This window comes from Amblyomma mixtum, chromosome 6 (assembly GCF_055824585.1).
Source record: "Amblyomma mixtum isolate Tamu chromosome 6, ASM5582458v1, whole genome shotgun sequence".
NCBI lineage: Eukaryota > Metazoa > Arthropoda > Arachnida > Ixodida > Ixodidae > Amblyomma > Amblyomma mixtum.
The window spans coordinates 12,601,175-12,609,313 of record NC_143017.1 but is presented as its reverse complement, the minus strand read 5'-3'; the positions used below and the strand labels follow the sequence as shown (position 1 = coordinate 12,609,313).

Below are 8,139 nucleotides of genomic sequence, written 5' to 3'. Positions count from 1 at the left end.
GAACGCTGAACTCCATTAAATACTTTTTATCTAACCGCTCATTTAATGTCCGTCTAGGCTGAACCCTTTCGAGGGATTTTATTCTGGAAAATGGAGTGCCCCAAGGATGTATTTTAAGCACAACTCTTTTTATTGTAAAAATGAATTCTCTTAACAAAATAATACCAAGGTCTGTTATGTATTCACTTTATGTAGATGACCTCCAGATAGCTTACACATCCTCGAACATATCAACATGTGAAAGACAAATACAGCTAACAATAAATAAACTGACAACATGGGCAGACAAAAATGGTTTCCGATTTTCCCCACAGAAAACAGTGGCCATTCTGTTTTCACTCAAACGAGGCTTACAGGCAGACCCCACCCTACACCTTAACGAAATAGATTTACCAGTAGAAAATGAACATAAATTTCTAGGCATAACATTTGACAGAAAACTCACTTTCCTGCCTCATATTAACACGTTAAAAAAGAAAACTTCCCGATCACTGAACATACTCAAAGTCCTTTCCCATAAACACTGGGGTTCTGACAAGGCAGGCCTTCTAAAAATTTATCGCTCTGTGGTACGATCCTCATTAGACTATGGTAGTATAGTATATGGCTCAGCAAGGCCATCGTACCTGAAACGACTGGACCCAGTGCACAATTTAGGTTTACGTCTTGCAACTGGCGCTTACAGGACATCACCCATAAATAGTCTTTACGTTGAAACAAATGAACCATCTCTTACAGATAGAAGAAGCATACTTACATGCTCATACGTTCTAAAAATCCGTTCCCTACCAAAACAGATCTGTTACCCTATTGTTACAAATTGCCCATCGAGAACACTGTTTAATAGCAAACCACTAGCTATCAGACCACTCCTCCTGCGTTTTGAAGAGATGTGCCAAAACCTCGGCCTACAAGATGCATTACCCGACATTGCTCGAAGACAAGACCCACTGCCTCCATGGTACAATTTTCCAAAAATCTGTGATTTCACCCTTACTCAATTTCATAAAAAACAAACTCCACGACAACATATACTACAAGAATTTCTTGCACTCGAGCAAAAATACAGTAAGTTCACAGATTTTTATACAGATGGCTCAAAAACTAATTTTTACGTAGGCAGTGCAGTGGTGCGAGGTAATTCGGAGAAAACAGTAAGACTTCCAAATTGCGCATCCATCTTCACTGCAGAATGTTACGCAGTCTGGGTGGCCATAGACAAAATATTAAAGGAGCACCTCACAAACAGTATAATCTACACAGATTCCTTAAGTGTGCTTACAGCTCTCCACGCTAGAAACGCTACCACTCATATTCTTGGTGACATTATACACAGCATAGTAACCGCCGCAGCTAAAAGACAAAATATAAAACTCTGCTGGGTCCCGAGTCATATCGGAATAAAAGGGAGCGAGAAAGCAGACTTGTGCGTTGCTCAAGCTCGCACGATGGAAACAAAAAAAGTAAACATACCTTTTAACGATTCCATAACATTAGTACAACGGAAATTAAGGAAGAAATGGCAGTCGGCTTGTAACAGTGAAGTAAATAATAAACTACACTTAGTAAAGCCGGTTTTAGGGGAATGGAGGTCGTGTGACCACCAGGAACGCTTCAAGGAAGGGATTCTCTGCCGTCTCCGAATAGGCCACACTCACCTTACACATAACTTCCTGCTAACAAAACAAAACAAACCTGTTTGCGAAGAATGCGGAGGTGAACTTACCGTTAACCACATTTTATTCTCTTGTGCGAAACTGGAAAAACTAAGAAAAAAATACTTCACTGAATTTTATAATGAATGCATTCCTTTTCACCCAGCACTGCTTTTAGATGATAATGCCATTGTTAACATACCTTCTCTTTTTAGCTTTTTAAAAGAAGCAGGCGTGCTTGAAGAACTGTAAATTTCGATCCGCTAGTTCACTTTATTAGGTGATACACCTCAGCTACTTTCTCATTCATGAGAAGAAGGCTGAGGTTTTTATTTGTCTGGTTGGGAGCCTCGGGATCCTTGCCCAGGCAAGGATAGGCGTTGAGACTACCTGACCTTCTTGATGTTTTTAACATTAGCCATGTCTAAAATTTGTTTCTTCCATTATTACTAGGTAGTACAGTATTATTAGGCCATCTACACCAGCGATGATTTTTAACATTTTTGAAAATTCTACAGAAAACTCATTCTATACCTTGAGCTTGGCGCATGATGGCCTTAGCTGCCTATGTGCCATAAAACCCAACACAACACAACACAACGCAACGACGTTCAGCACGCGAGTTTCGCAAAAACATGTTGACTCCGCTCGTAATTTCATTCCCTCGCCGCTTTCGCACCTTTTCACTGTTTACAGACTTACAATATAAGGAGACTGAGAATGACCGTACTTGCGAATTTTTCAGGTGATGCCACCCGTCGGCGACACCTGCTGTGTGCCGTGGTGCCGCAACAGGATCACCTTGAGCAGGAGGCCAGGAACCATCTTCTTGCGCATCCCACGGCTTTGTTTATGTTGCACAAAATAAATGTTCTCATTTCACACAAAACCTGGTGGCTTTTGTGGAGTGCTAAAATTTGGCAAAGGCTGTGATGCAGCTGCGTTCATGGCTGGTCAAAAGCACTCGAAATCTATTTAATTATACGCTGCCAACGGCGCAGCGGGGCGCGGCGTATGCTAACATTCAAACCGCGCGCTCCTGAAACCGGAACCGGAAGTCGTCCGAGGCAGCGAGGCGCAGCGCATGCAGACATTCAAACTGCGCGCGCCTGAAACCGAAACCGGATGTTATGAGACTCCGCCCGCTTGGTGCGCTGCAGTCAAATGGGCCGCTGGGGCCTATGGGAGTGTCCGCTCTTTACCAATACTACAGTGTACTAGAATAGGGGCAGTGTGTTCAGGAGCGCTTGCCGCTGAGGCGCTTCATGCAGAAAGCACGAGATGGCGCTACAGGAGCATGGGCTGTACGGAACCAACGGCGCAGCGCTGGCGCTGCGCGTTTTTAGAAGTGTTGTAATCATCCTCCGCCTCGAACAGACGTGCAAATGCTCGGAGGATGTGGAGATGCATGCTTGGAACTGACGTTCACATAAGAGATTAATTATATGTGTACTTTAGCGCATCACAACGCTCATTAGACGGATTTATTAACAAACCTGACAGCAAAGGGTTTGGAGACACCGAAATAGTGGGGTAAAGCCGTTAAATCTGTTGAGCCACGCTACAACGTAACCAGAAGTTATTCGAACGTAAAAAAAACAACTTCTTCAGGCTTTAGGGAGTTCGCCTCCTGCATTTGCTTCAACCGGTCTTTTAACCGCGCACAGCGAGAAAACAGTCTCCTATTTTTTTGTGCTGCTGCTCGGAGTCTAGCAGCAGTGGTCCGGGTGCGCTTTCTAATCAATCCCTTCAGCCTTGATTTTCGTGACTGAAGTGCCTTTCTGGTGTACCGGCAGGAGATGCATGCTTGTCGTGCAAAGAGCAAGTGAAACAAAACTTTATTCCGGGAATTGAAATTAGTCTGACTTTATAAAAAGTATGGCACACACCATAGTAAATGACTTTGTAAATTATCATGTGCTTGCGTGCATTTATATTCTTTACGCACAGAACACAAAAAATCATACCTTCAGATTGTTCCTTTCCTGCGCATTTTTTGCTGTAGTATGCCCCATTACGGATGGTGACCTGCTGCTCTAGGCCTTCTGTTAAGTTGGACTTGGGCATCTGGCTCGTTGGCAAGGCACCAAGGCAGACACGATGCGAATCAGTTCTAAAAAGAACGTCCGCTGCTTGTTCACGACTCAGAATGGTTCCCTTTTCGACGATGCTGCCGTAGAGATGCGCCGTGTACTTGACTTCAGGCCCGTCGTGCTCTGTAAATATAACCGCCTTTCACAGACAACTTCTTCGGACTTGCACATTATGAGCTAGCAGTATACAAATCCATTATGGCCCGGCACGTTGTGTGAACTCCAGTACACCGAAGGCACATCGAGAGAGCGAAGGCCTAACACAGAGGTTGCCTCAAACAGCTGCGGTTCAAGTGCGTCGCCTTGCAAATATGGCGTGTCAAGTGAAGCGAGTTCCTTTACAGCGTCATTGTGACTGTTTTGTTCAGTACAAGGCCTCTTGGGATCAGCAGAACACACCGTAGGGCTCTTCCGCTTTCTTGGCGCCCGAGGCGTCGGCGTCTTCTTCGATAAATAGCCCGGCGTGTTTGGTAGGAGCGTAGGTACGGCATCCGGCAGCAACTCTGGCTTTCCTCGCGGAATGCGTACCTCTTTCCCCTCTATAATGTGGACGTAATCCCGTAGGATACAAGAAATATCGAAATGACGCTCGCAGACCGAGCAACTTTCATCAAGGACCTTATCTTTTCGATGCAGGTTTCGTTCCCAAACCTTTCTTTTTCCTTCATCTTTCGGCACGGCGAAGAGGGAAGGCTGCTCGCCTTGGGCCCACTTGAAGCCGGTGTCGCACCCCGGCGCAAAGCAATGACGTTGCCGTCGGCGATTAGGCATTGGCTCTCACTCGCGAACACCGCAGCAAAACATCACACTGCTAGCACTGCCCGTGCGGCCGAAACACCCCGTTTCTTCACAAGCAAGGTGGAGCTCAAGAAGCACGCTGCAACCCGCCGCAACACACGGAGAACGCGTCCGTACAGCCGGTGCGACTGCAGCGCCACCACATACATCCGGGACCTGTCTACGCTGCCGGCTTCACGACGGTGCGTGGCGCGCTCCGCCGCCTGAGCGCACTGCCCCTATTCTAGTACACTGTACCAATACCTTTCTCTATGCGCCCGCCGTCGCGTCAGTCTCTGTGCCCGCAACCGCGCCAGCGTCTTTGCGCTGGGCGTGTATGCGGTCAAGATGCCTCCGAACGCTAAGGACGTTAATAATAAGAATGCAAAACGAAGGGTGCTTCGCATCCACGGGGCTTAACCTTGATAAGCCTCCAACTTTTCTTTTTCTTTTTGATTTGCCGTGTACTGACCTTCTCTTAATCTGTTTTCCCCTCGTGCCTAGCTACACGTTACGCTGCTCATCCATCCCCTCTGGATTTCCCTCTGTCTCCTTTTAAGCTGCTTTTTCTCTTGATACAAAAATATTCAAAAAAGACTATAAAACTATCTCCTCGTCATCTCCTCTTGTTGCTGACTCTCCCTCGACGTACCCGGTGGCTGACAAGGCGGTGAACAGCGAGCAAACCAGCGCGACGCGGAAGCGTGCGCTGGCAAGCTGACGCCATTCGTATTCTGCGTATGCGAAAATCTACTTCTCATGCGCTATGAGAACTGCCCTTTTAAGTAGCCTCGCCTCGAATATTGTATTTGTAACAGCGTACTTTTATGTCGAAAAGCGTTCGGAAACAAATATGGTTGAATGTTGCTTTTACTCAGGGCTGGCCCTGCTGTAGTGCGCAATGGAATGTGGCCAAAATGATCAGAACTTTAGTTTTCGTCTTATGGGAAATAAATTTACCTAACGTTGACCACGTTTCAATCAGCGGGGTGGCGTGTCCTGTGTCTGGACTCATGTTGCCTTCATGAAGACGTTGGTCCTCTATAGATTGTGCAAGAAGCGTATCAGAAACGCTCTTTCTTCCATTGCTGTTCTGGCAGAATATGTTAAATGCTTCCACACTGTTTTTCTTTAGCTTGGCGCTCACAGAGATGCGAGAAAAATGTGAAATTACTTGTTCGAGCGCGGTTTACCTCAAATTATCTCTGAATTAATAATCCACACACTATCAGAAGACTAGTTTAGTTTGATTTTCTAGAGTTGTGTTTCGCATGTTGCATCCATGGGAAGCGTTGTAGATGGATTGTTCACTTTTGTTTCAAAACCAAGGGGCCCTCAGTCACTTGCGTTCACCGCATTTCGCAAAACGGTGCAAGCCGCCTATGAATGCAATATTTCATTTCATACAGAAAAACGTTGTTCAAAGTAGTATTGAACTCAACAACGAAGAAATGCCACCACCTGTGCGATAACCTCGCTTGGAAAGAAAGACAAGAAAGCAATTCGTAATTTGTAGATGCGAAATTATGATATTCAACCTAAAACTAATTCATTTATAATAAACACTATATTTGGCCCGTGTTGTCACTTAATATGCGTATTTCTTTGTGTGACACGTCACAATACTATTGCAAATGAGCCATTCATTAGACGGCAGATTTGGCAAATTCGATCCACATTTCACATTTGCTGTGCTGACTGTTATTAAGCATCATTTACAACTTTTTCGGTAATATTGTTTTCCTAACACTTTCTTGGCACTGTTACAAAATTCGTGTTGCTTAATATTTTTGTGTTTTTCTTGCGATGGTCCGACTACGCTGATCAAGGCATAGAGTATGTTTGCAGTTTCGACGTACTGTGAGGTCATTGAGCAAGTGTTGGGCGAGGAATTTGTTGAAAGGCAGCATAACATTACTCTTACATTAATAATGTAAAGATTAGTTCCGATATGTCTCACCAGTTCAGTGGCTGCAGGCGACGTGCATATTGTTGGGTACTGAGAGCTTAGCTGCAATAAATGTTGTTCCTTGAGTCCTTTATTCAATGATTTTTGGTGTGTATCCTAGCTGCTTATATTTGAAAGGTTACGTATTGCCACGTATCATTGTAGTGTCCGTTCGTTCGCGCAAGGCCGCAGGAAAGGGGTGTTATCATTTTTCTTCGGGACGCGAGAAGCGACCGGACTTATCTCGATTGATCACAGCCATGAAGAGCTGCATCTTCGTGTTTCCAGATTACTGTAGATGATCTTGACCTGTTATCTCGAAGTTTACTTGCCGGTTTTAGATTGAGCGATGCCGCGAGCGGTGGGCATTCGTAAATCGACGACTGACGAGCACATTTGTTGCTTACGCCACTGCGGTGCTGTTTTTTCTTTTCCGGGCGCAAGTCAGCCCAAATAAAGAGCTTCGTTCAAAAGTCTTGTTACTGTCTTTCTGACCACTGGACTGCCGTCACTACAACGTGACATCTGGTGGAGGTGCTGGGTCGCCTTCCATGTACCGGACACCCCCGAAGAATGGATGGAACAGTTCGACCATGTGGCTGTCTTTATCAACTGGGATGATGCCATGAAATTCACATACGTCTTCGTCGCCCTAGTGGGCCCACCAATAATCTGGTTTGAGAACGAGAAAGCCAGGCTTGCGAACTGGGAAACCTTCAAGCAGCGGCTTCTCAAGACTTTCACAAACGTCGTGAGAAAGGAGAGAGCCCAGCAGCTGCTACAGTCTCGCATTTAACACCCAAACAAGACCGTTGCATTGTGTACTGAGGAGATGAAGCGTCTCCTCCGGAGTGCGGACGCGAGCATGAAGGAAGAAGAGAAGGTGAAGTTGCTTATGCGAGGAATTAAAGAGCAACTCTTTGCGGGCCTCGTACGGAACCCACCGAAAACCGTCACGGAATTCGTAGAAGAGGCATCCACCATGGAAAAAACTCTTAGTGCCCGAGCTCGCCAGTATGACCGCCAGCAAAGCTTTTTGTCAGCAAGCTGCCTGGACACCGCTAACAACGATAACCTGCGGGAGGTTATACGGCAAGTTGTGCGAGAAGAGGTCCGACGATTGCTGCCACGGGAACGCAGCCGCAGCTTACAACGCTCAGTGATGTTATCCGGAACGAAGTTCAAGAGGTCTAGGATGTGGCATCGACAACCACGCAGCCTATGCAGCCCCCAGCCATGACTTACGCCGCAGCAGTGCGCCGTCGTGCACATCGACGACGGGACCTAAGCCCCAATCGCCCTCAGCCAGCTGAGTTGGACCGCCGCCCACTTGCCGCAACCCACCCGTCCTACGAGCGTCGCACACAGCCGAGGAAATGCAACGAGTGGAGAACTCCCGACCAGCGCCGCCTTCTCTGCTTCCACTGTGGCGAAGCCGGCCACATTCTCCTGTACTGCCCATACAGAAGACTGGGCATCACATGGTTAACTTAGGACGCCCCACGACCCCGACCCGGCCAGCGGCCAGCCTAAATTGAAGAGTTTTTGCATCGGCAAGAATGCTTATCGCCGAGCCACCTATCACGTTCCCCGTCGCCATCGTCCCCGCGCTTTGTATCTCCTAGCCAAGGCTATCATTAGTAAAAACTAATACGTTTGGAATATA

The 8,139-nt window shown here is 46.6% G+C and overlaps 1 pseudogene; it reads right to left on the bottom strand.

The window, feature by feature from the left end:
• Nucleotides 1-3,234: 3,234 nt before the first annotated feature.
• Nucleotides 3,235-4,743, bottom strand: LOC149338237 (uncharacterized; annotated as a pseudogene).
• Nucleotides 4,744-8,139: the final 3,396 nt, after the last annotated feature.